We start from the raw sequence: 24,699 nt of genomic DNA on the forward strand, positions 1-24,699 counted from the left end.
TATTTCTCATTTATGTATGTAGGACGAAGGACACTTTATAGATATACAGTTTATTACATATTATGAAATGTATATTCATATGCAGTGCAGTGCAGCGCAGTGCAGTTGGAGTGCAGTGCAGTGCAGTGGAGTGCAGAGCATTTTCCATTATTAACAGTATTGAAAATTAAGTACAAAATAAGTAAGGAAATCGTTGTTGGCGCAATAGTATAATATATTGTGTACCCGTATGTGCTCTTTTCATACAAAATCATACAAATTCTACAAAAAAAGCAAATAAAAATATAATGAAAAGTAAACAGTATTGCAGAAGACTTCAAGATTATTTGTTACAATTTCCAAGCATACAAAAATTCTTTTTACTGCACTGCATATTTCACTAAAGCATTTGTTGTTAAGAAAGAAAAAAATTATTTGTGAATCCATAAGAATTCATTATTAAAGTTTACTTATTTCTGTATGCAAAAACCCGTGTAGTCCACATGACAGGCCATTAAAAGCATTTGCAGTTTAACATGGTTTCCGGTAGGAATATTAAACGAGTACCGGAATTCCGTATTATTTCCTTTGGTGTTGATACGAATAGCAACAATAAACTTGCTTAAATGATAAATATATCAATTATTAAATGAATTTCTTCGAAAAATTGTTCGGAAATAAAACTTAATAGAGAAAATCAATATTATTTAAATAAAACTATGGCCAGAAATACTTTGCAACCAAAATAATTACAAGATAAATAATTAGAATTCCTTCAGTGGCATAAACATTAATATGAAGTTACAAAGTAGCCCTCAGAACAATCCAGGGTTCACGAGAGAAGCCCTTTGCAAAATCTATGGTCATGTACACAGTGACGTAGTATGGGTTGTGTCACGTAGTGTGGTAAACTCATTATGGTGTCCATTATAGATTCCTTCTCTTAAAATAGTGTAGCATTGAAAAATGACAAGAATACAAGCAATTTAATTAAAGGGCACAAGGCAAATATCTTATTTAGTAATAAGTTACGGAAAGGCTATAGGTGCATGTAAATAAAACTTTAAATGTAGCAACATTAAGGAGTTTTATATTATTCAACATTTTCTTTTTTTGGTTCTTAGAGCTGTAAATCCACAAAGCATCAATACCGACTTGATTTAACTATCCCACAATGGAAAGTTTTTTACTAATTTTTGTTCAGATAAGCTTCACTCACAGAACGCAGAGTATAATAAATAATTAAAAGTGTTACTTTCAATTGACAATGGAGGATTAAGTATTCCATAGTTAATCGTTAAGAAGGCTGTAGATATTTTAATTTACATAAGTTAACACATGCGGCCTCCTGAATTCGGCCTTTGCGCGTCGTTTCATTAACGGCAGAATCTTGCGATACGGGACATGTCTGGTAGAGTCCGTTTGGCCTTCGTAATTCTCAACTCCATAAAAGACTGCTTGTGCACTTTCTTTTGGGCTATTGAGTTAACCACATCGTAAATAAATACGTTTTTTTTATTTTTAAAAAATAATTAACTTATAGTATAAGCTCCTATAAGTTGCCCTTTTGCTCCACTTAGGCGAGAAAGACAGCAGTAAGTAAGTATAAGCTTTTCGTACTTAACCCTAGATCATAAGCATCAATTGAAAGCGTCACTTTTAATTGATAATGAAGTATTAACTGTCCGACAGTTAATCGTTAAGAGCTTTTTATAAATTATGATAGGAATAAGCCACATTCACAGATCGGGATAAACAATTGAGACGTAACTTCCAATTGATAACGGAGCACTAAGCCTCTTATAGTGAATCGTTAAAAGTCTTCTATAAATCTTAGTTTGGAAAAGCTTCAGTTGCTAATGATAACGTATAAACTATTCCATTATTAATATTTCTTTATTAATTTTAGTTTAAATAAGAGACTTTCATATACCCTTTGATCGTAAAAAATATTTAAAAGTATCAGTTCCGAATGATGTACGATGTTTAACTGGATAAGCTTTACACAGATACCCAGATCGAAATAAATTATTAAAGCTACACTTCCCAATTGATAACGGAAAGTCATGCAGTCACACGAAACTAATAGTCATAATTTAGCTATTAATCGAAACCCAAAAATATATTGTTAACGGTGTACAGCTTATGTACTGGTAACTTAAACGATCCATACTGCACTTAAAATAAAGAAAACACAAATATCAATGTCGATTGCACCTAATATATAGTCATGTTGAACCATTCATGTTCGGTATACTTCGTGAACACAGTCTGGAAGGCCCAAGTTTTTATCAGAATGGTGCTACATACCATAATTCTAGGTCAACTATTCACTTATTGAAGAAAAAATTTGTTGATAACATTAACTCCAGAAAGGTACATATTATGTGGAAAACAAGATTGTGTGTTTTCGCGCGACTTGACTTCCATCTGTGATTGAAATCGTTGGTCTACTTATAAACTGGTATTGATTTCAGTTTTGGAAGCCAGAACTGACTATGTGAGTATTAAAGACTTGCCTTATAGGGTTTGTGGCTCAGTGGATTAGGAACAAACTGTGCTATATGTCATGTGTCACTGGCTATGTTTAACCAGTAGCAGATTAAAAATTGTGGGACTCTTCTTTCTTGCCTGATAAAGCTATCGCTCTTTAAAATTAATCTATAATTACTGTATAATATATCAGGTTAGTTCACTTTTCTCGACAACTGAGTTAGATATTTAAAAAACGACTGCAGTTATCGCTTATAGTGCATATATTACACATCGTGTACATTGTGTATAATGCAAATCGTACCTTTTAAACCTGTGTTGAAATCGATTCAGTTGCTTTACGCAAAAATTTGTTCAGCTATGAGGCTCGTTTCAGCATTAGTGATTTTATCAATAAACAACATTGATCCGTTGGTGTAAAGATCATCAGTAGTTAGGCTTCGGTTATTAATTAACACCTAAATATATGGATATACTTTGTTATGAAGAAAATCTGACCTTTTTAACAATAGCCACATGCTGACCACTTCGGTCTTCATATGAAGATCCGTCGGGTCTGACGTATGAATAACTTTTAACCATGGTAAATCGGGGCTGCTACTAACATTTAAACTAACCTACATATGCAGTATGTAAACTCTTTTTAGTATCAAAGGAAAAACTTTTTAGCATTGAATTCTAAACAAATTATATACGGACTATAAACTAATTAAATGAAAATTCGAATATTTCTTAAGACCATTTATGATAACTACTTGGCAATACTCGAAACAGCGTTGTATGGTTAGCCAAATTTCAATAAATTAACTAAATTTTTGTTCTTGTCGTTTCTTTGCTATTCGAATCCTACCAATTATTAAAAAAAAAAAATTTCTTACCATACTAAGGGAAAATATACCAATAATAGAAAGTAATCCCAGTATGTTTAAAGGTGCTACACCACAATTTATTCAATGTAACATTATTTCTTTAACATAATTAAGTTGCCAAGCTGCCTACACATATTAGAACCAAAGTATGTAACTGTGATTACACACTTTGAATAAAAATTACCAATCACGCACAAAAAGAGACATGGCATCGGCCATAAAAACAAGTGAGAAAATTGGAAAATGACTCTTTGTTGGGTTAATAATTCCAAAAATCTTATTTTAATTCTTTGTTCTTGTGTCTGTTCATCTGAATTCAGGTACACATGTGTGAATTAACATAAATTAATGATAATTATTAATGTCTTGTCTCTATAAGCCGATTGCTGCATGTTTACTTATGCCAAATACATTTTACACGTTCGCACACATGTGTGCCGTGCGAATTACTAATTAAGCTTATCAACAAAATTAATTAACTTCGCAACATAAGTAGTAGACAAAGCCGAAAACTAGTTTAGCAACATTGCCTTTATGGAGTATTGTTGTTGCTTTCTTTCAATAATTCACTCACTCTAATTGTGCAGTCGCAAGTCTTCAAAATACAATAAACATGTAGAAATAAAAAATAGGCAACATGTTTTTGTTTTTGTTGTTAAGTAAGTCGAAGTTGTGGCGGTTGATTTTTTTTATTATTTTATATTATAAAATAATTTACAATATTATATATTTATTTTTTTTAAAATATGTTTAAAATTTTTAATTTTTTATAGTAAATGGAATATAATATTTTATTAAAACATTTATTAATAATCACAGTTATTAAAATAAATTCAAAATTGCTATTTTATTTTATAAAAGTAAATAAAAATAAACATAAAGCGATTTTTTTTAATAAATCACCTCAAGCAAATAAATATATTTTGAAATAAATAAAATTATTAAGTAAAAAATATCTGCCATAATAAAGTAATAATACAGTAATACATGGTGCATTAAAGTAATAATCTAAATTTAATATAAATTTATTATAGATTTTATATAAATTTCATGTAAATTTAATTGCCATAATCACTGCCTGCAACTGAGCCCATTGGAAGCAATTTCACTTCCTTCCTATCAGTAATTTACTTTCTTGAACAGGAATTGCCATTGAAATTTGTATTGTGAAATATTGCTGAAGTGTATAGTATAATTTACTTTAATTGCAGGAAATTATAAAATTAACTTCAAGAGTAAAAGTAATCAACCATAAATGCAGTGAGCCTTACTTCAACTGTCCCCTAATAATTACGAACAAGAAATTTTTTTGCACTAATGAATCTCAAGGAGATTGGTTTTTTTCCATATTGAAAAATATGTAAATAAAATATTAAAATATATATTTATTTTATTTATTTTTAAATATTCATTTAGAGAACAAATTATCATAATCTCCATTTGCCAGCTCAGCTCTAAGATAAATGCTCTATTATCATTTGCATAATGCCTAAATAAGACGGCGTATAATACTCGTAAAATAAAAATAACCTCAGCAATCAGCGGGTGTGAGTAAAATATGGTCGCCTAAGAAACCCTGAAACCCTAAGTCGGAATACGAGTATGTAAATTATTCAAAACTTTATTTTCGTATTTTATTAAAATTTCTATTCATCACATTATGAGGTTTACTTAATATTTTCTCGTTAGATAGCACAGATAGCAGACGATTTAATGCAATTTAGTTTAAATTGTGGTAACAATTTTGAATGAAATGTTGTATAGTAAATATAATTTAATTAAATCGAGTGAAAAAATCCGCATCATTAAATAATATGTAAATATATTGATAGAAGAAAAAGCCTAACAATATAATAAAGGAATTACTTAATAAGACACTAAATTTATGGTATAAATGTTTACAAAAATGCAGGGAACCAGAAAAGTAATCAGCAATATGGAATTAAGCAGACAGGATTAAGTAAAAAGTTTTTCTATTATTTTATTTACTTGGAGAGAATTTTTTTTTCAAATAAAAATTATTGACTTAAAATCACCCAACAGCTGGTACTGCAGCCAGAAGAGTTCTATTGTACCATACTTGGAGAGGATAGAACTCATTTAGTTGCAAACTTAAAGCAATGATAAGTTTCCGACATGAGTTTAGGTTCCTTATTCCCCTCAGAACGTAATAATGTATATTACCAGGCGAGTTAATGTCAGAAATTTTAGAAAATAACTAATCGTTATATATATTTATATATATAATATTAATATTTGTAAGAAAATTTTATAACCAAAAATTAACTTTAAATCAAGTAAAATTTATTGACTGTTAATACAGCTGCTTACGATTAGTTTGTGGTCATTCGTCATTGATTTATAAAGTATGTATACGATATAACTTTTGATCTGCAGCTTTAATCCTCTATATATTTAATATTTTAAACATAACTATAAATGGTAAAGAAATATGAAACTTTATTGAAAAGTATTATATCAAATCTAAAATTTGTCAAGTTATGACTGATCAAATGAAGAACAGCTAGCTTACTACGAGTATTATATGCATTACCTTTGGCGACGATTCGTTTCAACTATTAGAGGATATGAATGATTTTGCAAATTGTCACTTCTGGAGCAGTAAAAACTCACAAATAATTGTGGGAAGATCATTGCATCCGCAAATAGTCATTGTTTGGCTTGGTATTTGATCTGGAAACAAGCTAGATCCATACTTTCTTAAAAATTGACGTAGGTATAATACAGTATCGTCTATTCTAACCACTAAAGTCACATTATTACCAATTTTTTTTGGCATGAAATTGAAAATAAAGGGTAAAAGATATATTGCTTTAGGAATGTAATGCTTAAAACCATACAACATTGCATAATAATGTTATCCTTCACATCGGAAGACAACGACCAAACAATATTCAGAAGTAAAAATTGAAGTGTATATTTGGAACCACACCACTTGAGTTATAACATACGTATTTACATGGAAGAGATCGATTTTTGGTGTGTGAGTTCCTGCTGGTAAAGCGGATTCAGTTGAAAAAAAGTACTATGAAGATGTCAAGACGTAATGACGGAAAAAGTATTAATTAAAAAATTTATAAAATTGGTTCATTAATATGCTACATTTTCTAATATCTAAATATGCAAACGATACAAATATACATAATATAATACGTATTAGTCATATTAGCACACATTTTTTAAAATAGGTCAGAGATATTCATAGTTATTAAAACACCTCTAAAAAAAAGATCATATAGTTTAATAACTTTAACTATAGATTTTATATTATAGAATTTTTATTATATATATGAAATATTTTTATTTCAGTTTTATCATTTTTATTACTGATGCACCCATGTCAATATATATATTTCGGAATATAACTTTTTATTTATAATTACTGCAATCACATAGCTTAATATTTTATATAAGTAAATATAATAAAAATAATTAAATTATTGACATCACTGTTTTTCACTACGTCGGTAATAAATTGTCAAGTGTATTGTTGGCACTCGGTGTTAATTGCTCGCCTTAATCCCCCTGCTCAACCGTAAATTTTTCAGTGTTCGGGATCATTAAACGACGATATGACGTCGAAGTCCTGCGTAATTGCAATTTTCCTTTTCGTTAGCTACAATTTTAGTAACCTTTTCCACGAAAAAATACATCATTTACATTTTATTCACTTTTTATAATTAATGACGTTACTTATTTCCAGAGCATAAAAGGCGAAATGGAATCTTTGTAATGCCAACGTACTTGTGACTAACTGTAAAGGAAAGGCAAGGAAAGCCTTAAAAAGTTCCCATTTGCAGCAATAAATTACATCAAATGTTTGTGCCTTTGTTTTCAGAGCGAGTCCTTTACAAAGGATCATCAAAATGCAACTGGAAATAATTTGCAAGCGTATTTTTACGGCTCGGCAAGTAGGACATTTCACCAGAGAATGCGAATGCAGTTCATGCCTGCCCGTATTTATTTTATGCAAATAAGTTGTGGCTTTGCGAAACAAAGGGAAGGTCAACCGAGTTCCGGAAAGTTTTTACGTTTTAGTGCATTAATTTTATGTGTTTTGGAAATTATTTTCGCAAACACTAAAAACTAAACTGCAAAACATTTACCCCAAAACGAATGAAAATAATATACACTTTGGCAGCCATTTGTGACAATATTTTATGGTTACAAAGGTTGGCACAACTCCATGAATTGTCAAAGTAGTATTTATATAAGTCCACAGCTTTTCAAGTACTTTAATTCTTCATAAAATATACAGGTGAAATATATTTGGATTATACTAAATTATTATACACTGTGGTGTTCAGTATTAAAGTCTTCAGTAAGTGTCTTTAATGGTGGGAATGTGATTTGCACTAAACTTTTCATAAGTATTGAATTAATCATGCTTTTTTCATCTGTTTATTATTATACCACATTTCATTTATAAAATTGCAATTTAATTGACATCACTATTTATTTCACTATGCTATAAATTAACTTCTTATTGTATTTGTGGTGACGCCATAAACAACTTCACGTCACGGATGGTCGAGTGCTACTAAACTCGTCACCCTTAATAGCGCTAGAGTTAAGCAAAGGTAGAGGTCTTATCTGCGATCCCATATTTTTTAACTAAACACACGTAATAGAGAGGTTTCGAAAAGTAGTGTACTACAACAACCAAAATTCTGTTTTATAATACTTTAATTAACTGAATTTTTGATTAACCATACATCTGGTTTGAGTATTGCCAAATGCTCAATATCAGTGGTCTTGGAATTAATTTAACAATACTTGAGCTTACACTTCGATGAGATGCATTCAGATGCTTCCAATACACCACTTTATAATTTTGGCTTTCGTAACACCGGTCACAAAGTCCAAAGTTAACCTAATCCCCATATTTTCGCAATTACCTCAGCTATCTCACCTACTTTCCTTCCCCATAGGAATATCACGCCAATGCTATCTGGCTTAGTTGAACCTAGACTTTAAAGTACTAAACATTTTTATCTCAACTCTTTCCTCAAATTACTGGAATGAAATTAATACAGTTCTAACAAGCTCAGTAAGCAGATCTTTTCCATCCATTCCTATAAGATGGTTTTAGTGTGTCAAAGTCTAATATTGTAGCTGTCGATGCTTTCCATCTATCGCCAAAAAAAACAAAAGAACTCTTCTCCGCGCACTCCTATATAGTAATTGGTAAAACCGTACTATATTATACTAATTTCTTTCGCGTTCAGCCAAGTTGAAGCTTAGCGTAATAAGAGCACTGCTGGGACTAAAGCAGGTGCAAGACATGGAACGCTCAGCCTTTTTTACAGCAAAATAGCACTGTTAAAATTAATTACATTCAGCACCTCAAATATCTATTAAAAAGTTCTTTTAAAGAGGAAAGAAGTTCTATAGTTTTTTTTTACTGTTGATATTACTGTACATATTCGGTTAAGTAGAACAATTTTACATGGCACAATTTGGTCGCCACTAGGACAAGTGTCTATTTAAAGTATTGGCCTTGTACTAGTACTTGTACATTATGAACTGGGTTAAGAATGGGCTTAGTGCGTTTTTTCAGAGAACAGAGATGTACAGCTTTTATCTTTGATTTGTTCATATATTTTCAAATGCTTGGTCCTATAAAGATGCGATATCAGTGTATTTGCCTATGCTCACTAATTATTTTGGAAAAGTCGAGGACTTATTGAATTATTTTATCATTTTTATTTTATTGTATATCAGTGATATATAAAATCACGAGTAAATTTTTCAACCATATTTGGTTCACATAATTAATTAAAAATAATTATAGACGAGAAACACTAATTTTTATGAACTAAAACTAAAAAACAATATAATTATATGATATACGATTATTTCTTTATATAGAAAATTTTTAATTTTTACTACTTAAGTTCTTAGAAAAATTAAGTCCGATTAACTTTTATTGAAATGTGTAATGGAGAATATTTGACATCATAAAGTTGACGTCTTTTGAGTAGAAAAATAATATTTTGAACTCCTTAGCTTAATTTATAGTGATTTAAGAAAACAATACGGAAAACATAAAGTTTCTCATTTAATATTCATAACTAAATGATGTCATTAATCAAAAGAGTCATTTTGACTCTTGATGAATATTTTTAGTGAATCGAAAACGGAGTTTGTAAACTTCCTTTAAAAATCAGATACTACGTTATAATAGATAATTTCATAGCACCATAAATCTCATTAGTAGCGTTGTACCATAATCTCCACTAATAATGCACACCTTTACCGTACGCAAATGTGAGAAAAATCGTAGCTAAACGACGTACCGAATGGGAACTGAAGGTGCACGTACAAAATTGTCCTAAGTAGCAACGCAAGAAGAAGCATGAGATATCAGATAAAAACTTCTCCATACTTCTCCATAACTAAAATGGCAAGCATATGTTATGCAAAGACTTTCAACAAAATATAAGTGGAGAGAGATGCTTAATCCCATTAGGAGTGTGAAGAGTTCATGAAGTAATTTTTTAGTTTTGATAATAAAATTTGGATGAATGTGGAAACTTGTGGAGGAGCTTGAAGAGTTCGTGATGAATTTATATCTTAAGTTTTCTTTTTATGTTTTTCATAAGCAAATTTGAAATGACATGCTTTCACACTAAAACTGCTAAATAAGTTTAAACTTAGAAGAAAACTATAAAGTAAATAAAAAATTTGGTATTATTTTTGCTTTGATAAAAATTCACAAATAAATTCATTGTTTTTATTTATGTAAATGAAATAATTTCGGCTTATCTGAGTATACAAAATGTGAAGAAATATAATATTAGAATGAACTCTTTAAATATTAATCTGAAAATTCTGAAAAAAAAGTTATCCGCACTCTTTTGTGTTATTCCTTTTAAAATAATTGTAGTTATTTATTATATTTTTTCACATCAAGGATAATGGAAAAGCAATTTTTTATAATCAAACTAAAATACTTTAATTCGCAGTTCGCTTTTATCTTGCGATTAAAGTGAGATTTGAAACAATTTATTCCATACACTCCTAAGACAAATAACAATAAGAATGGAGCGAATTTAATTTAAAACAAAGTATTTTATACAAAAAAAAATAACATTTTCCCCCAACTTTCCTAAGTAGAGTACAGGGATTTATCTTCAATACAACTCGTAGGTACTAAACAAGAAAAAGGCGTATAAAGGCCAACAACGAAAGGCTTTTCTGTTGTATGGAAAGATTTAGAGGAACAAATTAATAATCTCCTTTAACACTGCGAGATATGACCACCGTGTGTTGTATTCAATATTGTATATAAAAAATATACTGAATGGCATTCAGGCAACGAAAACACTTGCCCTAGAGACGTGTACATTCTCTTAAGTTACTTATAAATAAAGCATATAGTTATTAATTTTGTTGATATCCTGTATATAAGTTGAGTTTCATTTGTTTGTAAACTATTCCATTTGTGGTGTAATTTTGGTCTCTGAAGTTTAGTAATGAACTAATTTTAACAAGGAAACTACGTGCGACCAATGTGTCGCCAGTATTGCTCTTGAATAGTTATGTTGAAATGTGCTCTGTTCCATTTATTTTATTTCAACAAAAATTTTCATCATTTCGGTAATATGATAGTATAATAATGATATATTAAACTAAATAGACATAAATTAATTATCTCATCAAGCTAAGTTTTCCTTAGTATGAATTATTACTACTTCTTGTCCAGTTACTCATATTGCATATATAAAAATGTCAAGTGCGGTTTTGGGTCAGTTGGTTAATGGACACTGACTCTAAATTTAGCAGGGTACGAGTTTAAAAAGAAAAAAATTATTTACAAATTAAAACAAGAAATAATTCCAAAACCACTTATGATGGGTATTTGATATTATTTAAAACAACTGTACGATTTGCCAAAAATTCATTTATTTAATATAATAAAAAATTTTTATTGTTCTAGTTTACTACTATTCGAAACCTTTCTTATATATAAAAATATTAATAGTAAATAGATTTGAACAAAAAAAATTTAAAAAATTAAGTAAATATGTTAGCTATGGCTTTACCGAAAGTTAGATACACTTTACACAGTTCTTTAAATCTATATTCAGTTGTCATTTATATGATATTATATATACAATATAATATAATAATGATATATCATTTAATATGATATTCTACTAAGATATATTTATTAAGTTATAATATAATACATAATAAGATGGTTAAGGATGCTGTCAATTTTTATTTCAAGCTCATACTTTGTTAGCTATAAAAGTTGAACGAGGTTTTGGTGTGTCTGGCAGTACACGTGAAATAAAATAAGATGACTCTGCTCTTTGCTAGACAAAAACATTAAAATCTGAACCAATTCATTAGGGGGTCCATAATAGCTGACATTTTAGCTTTTATTCGAAAAGCGGAATGTATTCTATTCGGTTAGGGTCTGTAACAGCACAAAAGATTAACTATGATGCGGTGCTCTGCTCCGTTAGGAGACGGAATTCTGTTTATTTCTATTCAGTTATAGTATTTTTCATAACAGTTATATTAAAGCCTTATAGACCCTATGCTTTACGAAGAGACGAAGAACTACAGCAAGTAAGTAATATTAAAGCTGCTATTGCAATTATATTAAGAATGTTTATATAAAAAAAGTTTTTTAAGAAAAACTATATGAGTTATAACTATACATATGAGTTATATAATCTAAACCAAACAACTTCACTTTTAATACACTGATTGCATTTAATACTAATATTTAATAATAATACCTAAGTTCCAAAATGAGGTATATTCATATACATTAAAAAATTAAAAATAAAAAACTTTTTCTAACAAAAACATTTATATTAATTGGCAGTTTCTGTAGCAGTTATATCTCGGCAAAATTCAGACATACCTTGAATATATCGCCCTATAAATGAAAGACAGGTGAAGTAAACAAAATGAATATTAATACTTCCAGATTCTATTTACTGCATACATAGGTTAAAATTAAAAAAAAAAAATTGATTCTAAATTTAGAATAGTCCCAATATAACATTGGCATACCTTGAACATACCGCCCTGTGAATGAAAAGTTGGCAAAACAAAGCAAATAAATCCAAATCCGACCTGGATTACATTTCTTAATAAAGATTACGTCTAATTCATTTATACAATAAACAATTATTCCAGGTTTTACAAATTAAACTATTTAGATAGTATATATAGTAGTTTGATATTTACAAGAGAGAGAGAGAGAAAAGTGAACGTCTCTAACTACACAACTCAAGAATATTTTGGTACTTCAGTCCAAATATTAAATTATCATTATGTTAGATATAAAGCTATTGAATTATGGTAACCTATCAGAAGTAATGGACTACAGTTATGGGGACTGTGGCAGTTATACATCTGACAACTGTTCAACGTTTTCTATATAAAATATTACTTTTTACGAAAGAGGAAACATTAAAAATCGTAAAGATATATACCAATCTTATATATAATAATCCAAAGCCATTTGAAATGGGTCTGATGTCATATTCGAATATTCGCTTAGAAAAAAGTCTTAGAAAATAAATATTTAAAATAAATGTTACGTTTGAGCCAATATACCATCCAAAAAAATGTATGGATATCTTATGGGTCCTAAACCATGTGCATCTTTGTATGGGTCTTAAATAGCTTTACTGAAATAACTACTTGTCAATTAAATAAAATAGATTGCATTGAAATAAAGGAAGTGCTTAATGCATTAGAGATGATATCGAAATGATTAATTTAAATTTGTGTTGACATATAATACTCTACAGATAGTATCTAGCAAAAATAATGCCTTAAAAATTTTTTTATAGTATATTCCTTCCCTCATGACACAATCTTGGCTACGCCGTTGAATGCGATTAAAGAAAGAAATTGAGAAAATAGTTCAAAACTAATCAAGAAAAATAAAAAGAAAAATTAAATTTTTAATCATTTCTATAAATAATTGGATTCGCAATGTATCCTTTCCTAACCTTAAACTAATCATTGAACAGCAATACTCGTAGAATCGCTCTTTTTCAATTGGTAATTTTTATTAAATTACGAGTTCTGCTTCAAAGATTGTTCCTGCTGGTGTCGCATTGGATTAAAAAAGTTTGTCCTTAAATGTATTGATGAGACCATCAATTATTCATTTTAAAAGTTGAAAAGAGTATCAGATGTTAGTCTGCGAGTTTAACGAAATCATCCACAGCTGGTGCAAGTTGTCGCGACATTTTAACTTTTAAAGTTTAGAAGCTTCTGTTTCATATCTTTTGAAGAATATTAACTTCTATTATTACTGGTAAAGTATACTGTTTTTAATAAATTAGGAAATAAAAGTCACACCATTTAAGTACTACTGTAAAGTGTGTATTACATATATAAACATTTTTATGCAATAACGACAGTAGTTTATTGAGAACAGAAGAATGAAAAAAATATCATAGCTTAATTAGATATTCAATTAAGCGTTTTTGTTTAATTAATTTAAAAAGAAATTATCAAATTTTTTATTATTATGCTATATTAAGCAATATTTTTGTAATAATTTTTTTAATTGGTCCAATTTGAAAGTTTGCCAAATCTATTTGTAGATCCACTAAAACTTTACTTCAAATATAATTTTTTTTACTTGTAACATTTATGCAAAACCAACAAAAATTTTATAACGATAATAAATTATACCAAATCTTATATATAAAATTAACATTGTCAAAATGTTAGTTACCGTACTCCTCCGAAACGGCTTTACCGATTTTTACCAATTTTATATGCGTATTCAGTAGGTCTGGGAATCGGCTACTATCTATTTTTCATACCGCTAAAGTGATTAGGGTGTCTCTATCCAGCAAAAATATCTTTATTGCTTTAACAAAAATTTTTTTATATTTTTGACATAAATTTTTTTATATTTTTGAAAAAGAAAACTTGCTATGATATGAAAAGTTGTTGTCTATGAAAATACTGAATTCATAAAACTGCCCCCTAAAATCTGCATTATCGTTAATAATGCATTAATGCTCTCATTGACCGCGTATTTCCAGATGTACACATACTATACATAAATCATGGTGGCTGGCAGAAAGAGCCATTAGCAGCAAAAAAATGTGGACGTTGATGAATTAAACTTCAAGATAAAACAGATATTGCCAGGCGACTTAATATCAAACAAATCGATCGATACAGTTTGTGATACCAACGAAGTTGTAAACTATCCAGCAGAGTTTTTAAACTCACTGGATTTGCCAGGCATGCCACCACACATTTTACGACTGAAAGTTGGATCACCGATTATTTTACTTCGGAATTTGAACCCACCACGGCTATGCAATAGTACGCGATTGGTAATTAAAAAATTGAAGCCACCATTTTGAATGGCAAGTTCCGAAACGAATAAGTTTTATTGCCACGAATTCCAATGATTCTCACAGACAAGCCAATTTAATTCAAACGCGTTAAATTTTCTATTAGATTGGCATTTGCAAAGACCATCAATAAGTCATAAGGCCAAACGATGTCCAAATTTTATATGCGTATTCAGTAGGTCTGAGAATCGGCTACTATCTATTTTTCATACCGCTAAAGTGATTAGGGAGTCCCTACCCAACAAAAATATCCTTATTGCTTTAACAAAAACTTTTTTATTTTTTGGACATAAATTTTTTTATATTTTTGAAAAAGAAAAATTTTTTTCTTAATATTTTATGTAACTACGCCAACAAGTACATCGAGCATTTACATTCACTTCGTTTCTTCGTCTTCGCCTTGCATGGCAGATGGAAAATGTACTAAAAATTTTTCTAAAGATTTCACTAATGATACTATAACAAATACCGACGAATATCCAATATATCGTCGAAGAAATCCCGATAATGGGGGACAATGGCGGGTGGTGCCATATTCGCCTCTGCTAAGCAAGACATACAATGCTCATATAAATGTTGAGTTTTGCAGTTCTGTGAAGAGCATCAAATATATAAGTATGTCCATAAAGGCAGTGATATGGCTGTGTTTAGAGTAGAAAATACTAATGTAAATGCTCCTCCAATGAACAAAAACGGTGAAATTACGTTCTACCAAATTGGTCGGTACATCAGCTCCAATAAAGCTGCTTGGCGTATCTTCGGTTTTCTAATTCATGAACGGGATCCAGCAGCTGTTCAGTTAGCCGTCCATCTTGAAAACGGTCAGCGTGTATTTTTCACGAACGAGACAGTGATTGATCGTGGTACAAATCCACCTAAAACTACACTCACTGCATTTTTTGAATTGTGTAATAGTACGGATGATTTTGGTGCCTTTGCAAGAACATTACTCTATTCACAAGTACCACGCTATTTCACATGGGCTCAAACAAAAAAATGGATGCCCCGCAAGCAAGTTTCACCAGTTGATCCATGTCTCAATTCATTTAAATCGAACGCTTATTTACAGTTAATCCAAGACACACTGAGTGCTTTTATCTTCAACTGTTGTTGGTTAATGTTACTGGCCCATTATCATTATTATTATTTAGAGTCAATCCAAGACAATTTAAATTTGAAGATACAACAGTTGTTGCCAGGGAACTTGGTATCATACAAATCTACTGATTTTAAATTAATAATTTAATAAATAAACTATAATAACTTTGGCGTTTGTTATTTTTATTTTCCTTTTCGTTCATAGCGCTCCATGCCTATTTCATGCATATACCACATACTTACACACTTATAATAAGTAAGTTACTTTTTATCTACACTAGAATTTATCTAGAAACTAGAAATAATTTATAAGGCAAAACAACGTTTGTCGGGTTATCTAGTTTTAATATAAAATTGAGTCTTAATTAATTTATAAATTTTATTTAAAGAAAATTTAATGAGAGTAGAAGAAATCTTTTTTGAGAAACAAAACTTTCACAACTTGTGCAACCTATTAAAAGTATTTGTATTCGCTTGTAGATTAATACTATACAATAAATATTTAAAATTTATATAAAACTGAAAAAAAGTATACAGAATTATTAAATAAAACATAAAAAGTAAGTCTTCAATCAATCAAAATTTTGTCATCCTTTGTCGACTTTATCTAGTGCAATACTACTACGTCAATACTTGACTCCATAACCCATACATTTTTCGTGGGCTGATTAAGGAATGACCTGTAACTTTATCAACAAAGTTTTTTTTATGACAACAATCGATTTAAAGTGTATTTCTTAAATTAATAATTTTAGTAGATACTTTTAAGGAATAGAAAAAATTATATAGGTCCATATCAGTTGAATACGGCATTTGATCGAGAGATACGTTAAAAGTTTTGCTTAATACTATTGGACATCGACAAATTAGTGCTATCACAAAACACTCGAAAGTATAATTGAAAAGTAGATTTTAGGTAAATACAATATTTGGTAGGCAGTTGGGTTCAGAGTTTTTCAAAAATACTTGGGCACCGCTTTGACTTTTTGTTACTCAAGTACACTCAAAAGTATAATTGTTAAGCAGATCTAAGCGAGTGTAATATAACTGTGTTTATTACCATACCTTAATTAGTCAATAAAAAATAGAGAATTGTATAGAGAATTGGGCCAAACGCTAATGGCCTGCAACTCCATTAACAAAGTTTCTTTTATGACAGAAAACAACTCAAAGCGTCTGCCTCAAAATAATAATTTTAACACTGCGAACAAAAAAGTCGAACAAAGCTATGTCAGTAGACTATAGTACTTGATCGACAGATATACAGATCATGTTCGTGCTCAAGACTTTAACAACTGTGGGACGCCTATGATTTTGAACCATCACAAAACACTCGAAAGAATAATTGAAAAGTAGAGTTTAGGTGAATACAGTTGGGTTGAAAGACTTGGACACCGATTTGACTTTTTGTCCCTGCAGAACATTCGAAAGTATAATTGTAAAGTAGATCTCAGTTTGTCCCAATCCTCTACATATTTTTCATAGACTGATTAAGGTATGTCTGCAACTATTTCAGCAAGGTTTCTTTTATGACAGAAATCGATAGAAATCACCGCGCCTTTTTCAAAGCAATAATTTTAACTTTACGAAGGTCAAAATTGAAGGTTTTCAAAATCAAATCTTTTACTTTCCTTTCACATCATCAATTTAATATAAAAGGTTTGATATATAACCAATATGATCTATTATGGCGTAATTTGACTTGAAAATTATCTGAAAAAAAATTATATTCACAAATAAATACATTTTGGTATTTCCTTTTGGTCCAAAAGTATAATTCGCCGCTATCTCTTTGAAGAAGAGCACAAAGGAAAAAAATTGGAACAAATTACTGATTCGTTTATATATAGTGATAACGATTATTCAAGAAAATTTGAAAAAATATGTAATTATATACAAATTAAATGAATTTGAATAGACTTTTTAAAAAAAAATTTTATTCAGATCTGTTTTATAATAAAACTTTGATAATTTCTTATTTATAATTAACTTATAGTTTGAAATGTCTTTATAAAGTATTTGACAATAAATATACTTTTATGTGAGCATTCTTACATTAAATATTTACTATGAAATTTCATCATCGCAGTGTATTAAAAATTCTAATACATGGGAAATTATCTTATTCTGTATTTTATTATTTTATTTCAAAGCTTGATTCACACATCACGAGCTAACTTCCTTCATCATACCATATAGTACTAATTAGACACGAGATTACGATTGCATAGACAGAATGAAATGTTTATATGTGACAAATAGAACAAGAATTTGTTGATAAATATTTTTATTTCACAGCATGTTTATTACTCTCAAAATAGTATTAGTAACAGAATTGTGCTAAATCAGTACCAGTTTTGTCGGATTTGTAGTTTACAGATATATTAAAAAGGAAATAATTACTGCATGCCGTTTGTAATGGAAACTTATTACTCGCATCAATCAATATTTGCTATTGTTTACTAATAGTGTAAACACTATTCCAATTAACGCATATTTGCAATTAATTCACTAATTGTGTTTAAGTAGATATAGTATATGTCATATAAATATAAACGATATAATTAAATCAAAATAACTAAATTATCTACTAATTAACTTTAGTTAGAAAAATGTTGCTACAAAACGTTCCTATATAGGGAAACGAATTAAATTTAAAATAATAACGAATAATAAATCATTAATATTGAACAGAAATAGGTTTACTTTTTAAATTTAGATATGAACTCGGCTAATATAGCTCACGTAAAAACCTATTTATTAATGGTACCAGATGGAATTAAATCTCTATGCAGATTTTGCCAAGATATTTTTGCAAATATTAGGAGTACTTAAAGCTTTATTACTGGGGTAGTGCTATCAGCAATTTTTTTTTTAAATATATTTTAAAGAATGTTTTTATAAACCAGACAGTTCAATTTGAGTCCAGACTCTGTGTAACGTTGTTATATTATAGCTACCTAGACCCTTAACCTTCTCTCAGAATTTTCTAAATACAAATACTATAAAAATTTTATATGAAATTTGAAATAATTAATAACAGTTTTTTTCCTAACTGAACGTTCGAACTCAATCATCATTTGATTCATCCGGGAAATTGGAATCGTGGGAATTCACATATTAAGTATGTGTGGTTAGTTGCAGTATTAGGTCAGCAGATATTCATTCAGTTCGCATAATTAGCGATTATTCGACTGTTTATTACTACATTCCTTTTAAGAAACTAAAAGAGAGAAAAATAAAAATTAAATTCATCAAACTGAATTCAGTTTTTTAACAGATAGAACAATCTGACAAACTTATAAAAATGAATTTCCCTAAAAACCTGCTTTTTTGAAAGCCTAAACTGATTTGTCACAAAACCCTTAATTGATCGAGTTTCCACTACTTTTATAATGAGTATTTAAAGAAATACGCAGTTGAGAATGAGGGAAAGAAAAAAATTTCGACTATCTAGGCTACCTATGCTTTATTGTCGTCGATCATGATACACTTAATAAAAAAAAATTGAATGTCCCATTTAATCATTTTAGCTGTAGTTGTGAAGAGGACGATTAAAGTGATTTGTCTCACATTTGATTTCTTACTGTCTAGTGCATGCATCAGTCGGATTGTCCGGCCGACAGATGTCGTTTGACTATGCAGGAGATCTTGACCAACTTTAGGATATTTTTCAAAAAAATATCAAAGATTTAATGTGATCTTTAACATTTTGATTTTTACATAATGCTACATAATGACATAATGATCCAATAGGCCCAAGAAAAACCTTTAGATCGCCAGTATAACCTATCCTAACCTAACAATTTAATTCAGATCGGTAGATAATGAGTGTGAATAGCTTATTTGATTGATCTATGACGGTATAAAAGGTCATAGATATTGGTTATATATAGATAGATAGGTAATGAGAGATAGGTTTCTTTTGAAATGAGATATGAGCTGCCGTTACGGTGAAGTGGTGAGCACTATCGAGCCATACTGACTGAATTTTTCTCATCAATTTCTAAAAATTAATCAGTAAAATATCGACGACTTTTGATTCCAACGATACAGTGCAACTTGCCATACAGCACACTTAACATGCGATTTATTACGAAATCAATTTGGCAACAATTTTATTTCTAGAAATATGTTAGTTCTGTTAATTGGCCCACTCACACTAGTTCCTCAGATTTAACCCCTCTCGATTACTTTTTATGGGACTATGTTAAGTCATTGATTAATGCTGACAAACCAGCAACTCTTAAAGCATTGGAAACTAATGTTTATGTCATCATTATCAAAATTGTCAAAACTTGATCTAATCGAATGGACCATGTAACTCGTACCCGCGATAGACGTGACCCAGAAATCATATACAAAAAATAAATGTTATAAAATTATCTATAAAAAAAATTTCATTCTAACAATACATTTCCGTCTTGTATTATCATTTTAAGTTTTCAAGTCCGATTTATCTTGAAATTATATTGCATTTTTGATTTCTCTCTAATCGTGATTCTAATAAGTGGTTGACATGTTGACAAATGGATAGAGATTATCAAAAGCAATTATAAAGACATTAGTTAAGAAATTTAAATTTACTAATTTGACAGAGTGAAATTATTTAAGCACTTACAACTCTGTTAACTGCGAATACAACAGGAATATTAATTTGGAGTTATTAATTTGTTGTTGTTGCTGTTGTTATTTCGTTTTTAATTTTCAGATATTTTTGAAAAAATAAACAGAAACAGAAACAGAATGTCGACTGCGAGCACATCTCGCAGTTCGCAAAAGACACGTCCGCCTCGGTAAGCAGGCAGGCAGGCAGGCATAAAATATGAAATATGAAAATGTGAAACAGGTACCATAAAGTTCGGGCGTGCCGCTTTGTTCACGCAAATTTAACTTTTGTAATGGCTCGAGGGAATTAAAGGACCTTCAGCGTTTCTCAAATGGTCTGATGTCATGCAATACGTACTCAGCAGTTGTCCCAAAAACATTTAAATCATATTTTACGTTACATATTGCGACGTCAGCGGCGTTCGCAACGAAGCTGACGAAGCTGACGAAGCCGATGTCAACGTAAACATTAACATTAACATTAACATACAACACAGAGCGAAATTGTAAACAAATTTTCCCAAGTTGATTTCATTAGGCGAAAAATTAGATGAAAATATAAATATATAAAATACCTTATTTTATTATTATAATTGCTGTTTTTTTGCCGATGTCTTCAATGTGCCTCCCATACTGCTGTTGCCGTTGCCGTTGCCGTTGCCATTGCCATTCCCTCCGCTGTTGTTCCCTACGCTGTTCTTGCTGTTGTTATTATTATTGTTGTTGTTGTTGTTGTTGATCATTTTTATTGTTTTCTTTATTTAAATAATGAAATCCATCATGCCTGGTAGCACTTCTCTTTGTGTACTTTGTTGTTGAGTTGTGTGCTGCGCTACGCTGGGCTGCGCTGCGTTGCGCTGCTTTTTGTGGTAAATTGAAAATTATTTCAATATTCCTGCAATTTACTTTTTATATATTTATATGCCAGCGCTTGTTTGTTTTGTTTGTTTTGTTGCTTTAAGTACATATTATGCTTACTTTTTGTATGATATTTTCATAAGAAGGTTGAAATTAGTTTACAGCAAACAGAACAACAACAACGCAACAACAACAACTACCACAATGGTAGCAATAATGGGGTACTTTATATAGGTTATGCTAGAGAAAAAGGCAAGAAGCAAGGTGATACACATAATATTTTATGTGTTTGCATACATGTGTGTGCAGGTTCAGTCAACCACACTGATACACGAGTAAATATAACAGCACTTGGCACTTGGTACTTGTCGAATAACAAATGGCAAATGATGGCAGCAGCAGCAGCAATGGCAACAGCACCAACAGCGACGGCGGCAACAGTAACGGCAATGGCAAAGGCGAAGGCGAAGGCGAAGGCATCGCTTGCCATCGCCATAGCCATCGAGCCCCACTCAGCAGTATTGCAAATGGCAATCAAATTGTGCTGTTCTTCACACTGTTGATATGTGTTATATGTGCTATTATCGTGTATGAAGTAAAGAGCATGCGGTGCGCTCTTTTTACTTTTTCTGATTTTTTTTGTATTATTTTTTTTTTGTGTTTTGTTGAAATTAATATATTTTTCTTATAAGAATATTTCTTCACATAATAATATTTCTGATATTCCCATTTTCTTTGTGATTTTTTTTTTGCAATTTTTTTTTTTTTGCTTTATAACTACGCTGTACTAATGTGTTGTTGTTATACTTACACCTTAAATTGTTGGGTATGGAATACGCTGTCGAACTGTGGGAAATGCTGTCACAGTTCGAGCCGCCGCCGTATTGCTTGTCTGACGTTATAAATATCGTAGGAATATCATTAAATTTTCTAAATGATGACATTCTTCTGCCTTCAAATAAATATTTGTTAGCAAAAATTTTGCTATTGTCAAAAATGAAAATTATTTCGCGACACGAAATTTTTTCATGGCGTTAAAAAAATAATTATAGAAATTTATTAATAAAATGCACATTGTTTTTCTGTTTTTTTTTTCTCAAATATTTTATAGCATTTAAATGATTGACTTAAGCAATAAATTGTAACAAAATTATTTTAAGCTAAACAAATGCATTTAAGTATATTTATTTTTTTATATATATGTACTAAACACTTTTTTAGGAATTTCTTTTACACAACCGTTATACAAATTTATTAATAAGAATAGAAATAAAAACAGTTTCACTTTTATTTGATGACGCTCTTAACTTTCGGTTTTCTTATATTTTCTTCAAAAATATTTTTTTTTTGTTATTTTTTTTTATATTAATTACTTCTATCTCTATTATTTTCTGTATAAATATGTATGCCTGTGGACATAGATAGATAGATTTTCGTTTTACTAAATAAATATGCCGCACATTAAAATTAAGCCATTTTTTAGATCATCGACAGACACCGGTTATTTCACTACTGAACTGCTCGACTGCTTGAAAATTCACAATTCACAATTCACAACGAAGCGCAAAACAATCGAACCATACAACCAGAACCCCACAAAAAATGTACAAACAAAAGCAACAACAGCAACAACAACAACAACGAAAATAGCAACAGTCTGTGAGCGCCAAGATTTTGCTCATACTCAGCACAAGCAGCAGCAGTAACAGTACACACGCTTGCACCCAAGCATGCCAACTATACACAACAACAATACAACAAGAACAACAACAAATACAAATTTTCGTTAGCATTCGTTTTTAGTAAAAGTTGCCGACTGGACCTCTAGCTTATGTGTACGTTCAAAACAACATTGTTGGTTTCTGCGCGCACAAGTGTGCCAACATGTTCGCATTCTTATGACGTTGTAATTATTTGGTGTTGTTGGTGGTTGCGCCAACACGTCTCGCATAGCATACAGTAGTATAATAATTGGAGAATACTGCTCCACATACACACAACACACAACAAGTCTCTTGATGAAAAGCACTCAAACGTAACGATAACGTAAGAGCACATATCGAGACAAATTATAAAAGGAAAATTGCAACAGTTTTCAAACGCAAAAACAGTTGAGTACGCATACACACTTATTGATATAAGGGCGGAATTATTAGGAGCACCATTGACATTTCAACGAAAGCAATCGACTATATTGGGAAATACACAAAACAAAAACAAAAAAAAAATAAAACAAAAAATTTCTATAAAAAGAGAGCGCAAAAAGTTACAGGTAATATTGTAAAACAATAAGTTTACAGGCAAAGCAAAGCATAACAACCCCTCAATACAAACACACACACACACATACATCCCCATACAAAATGACTGGGAAAACTGCCTAAATCCTAATAACAATTGCCCCGCATACCAGCACACCTCACGATTTGCGTACACTGATTTGCTGTGAATTTTAACGTAAAACAGTAATTGAACTGGTGTGACGTAATTAGCACCAAAGTGCAAATGGTATGAACCAAAACTGGCAAAAAAGCAAAAAAAAAAAAACAGAAAAGTCAAATTTGTTTTTGATTTTGTTTTTGTTTATCAAATATAAACAAATTAAAACGGAATCAATTGCGAGCAATAGCGGCGCGGCAGTTGTTCAGTAATTAAATGAGTGACTGACTGAAGCGCGACTGAAGGGGAATTTGTAATTGCGAACACCGTTGGGTTGCCAAAGGAGTAAAGACTCCGGGCACTCGAGAATAATCAATGAGAAATCTTTATTAATTCAAAAATAATGGGCACACGATAGGGCAATGGCACATTACATAGATGAAAAAATTAATACACTTTTTCAAATATTTTCCATATCTTTAATATTAGGAAATTATAAGAGAATTACATTACATTCTTATATTCGAGTGTATATAATAGAGGGTTACAATAGATCTCTAAGTAGCGATGTAAATTTCCAAAAAATAAAGATAATAATAGGTATACAATAAAGGTAAATATTGATATATATACATACATATATATGTATTAAACAAATGGGCCCATAAATCTTTTTTTTTTTTGGTGTGGACTATGGGAAAGATAGGAGTGCCTAAGCACTGACCACAATCCGATGCACCGACATGCACGAACTAAAAGAGCTGATTAATTCTTTGGATTTCTTATTATTTTATTTTATTTTTTGGGAATTAGGCCATTTAGATATCATGTATAATATTCGTGATTTATTTGAGATAGACTTCTTGCAATCCGAAGGTGCTTTGAATAGTTAATAGGTTCTGAGGGCTTAAAACCAACCGTGTCCTCAACTTATATATTAATATAATTACATGACAACACCATAGGTAAAAATGTTAACAGTACCAATTAAAGCGATATGTCTGCATATAGCATTAACAGGTACTAGAGTGATG

The 24,699-nt window shown here is 30.3% G+C and overlaps 1 protein-coding gene across 1 annotated transcript in view; it reads right to left on the bottom strand.

The window, feature by feature from the left end:
• LOC119678136 (potassium voltage-gated channel subfamily KQT member 1) overlaps positions 1-22,345 on the bottom strand; it is a 250,014-nt gene extending 227,669 nt beyond the window's left edge. Inside the window, exon 1 of the mRNA XM_038089810.1 lies at positions 22,098-22,345. The gene's annotated coding sequence lies outside the window, so the exon portion shown is untranslated. The remainder of the gene's footprint in view (positions 1-22,097) is intronic.
• Between the last annotated feature and the right edge of the window lie 2,354 nt (positions 22,346-24,699).

Source organism: Teleopsis dalmanni, chromosome 2 (genome assembly GCF_002237135.1).
Source record: "Teleopsis dalmanni isolate 2A chromosome 2, ASM223713v2, whole genome shotgun sequence".
NCBI classification, from domain to species: domain Eukaryota; kingdom Metazoa; phylum Arthropoda; class Insecta; order Diptera; family Diopsidae; genus Teleopsis; species Teleopsis dalmanni.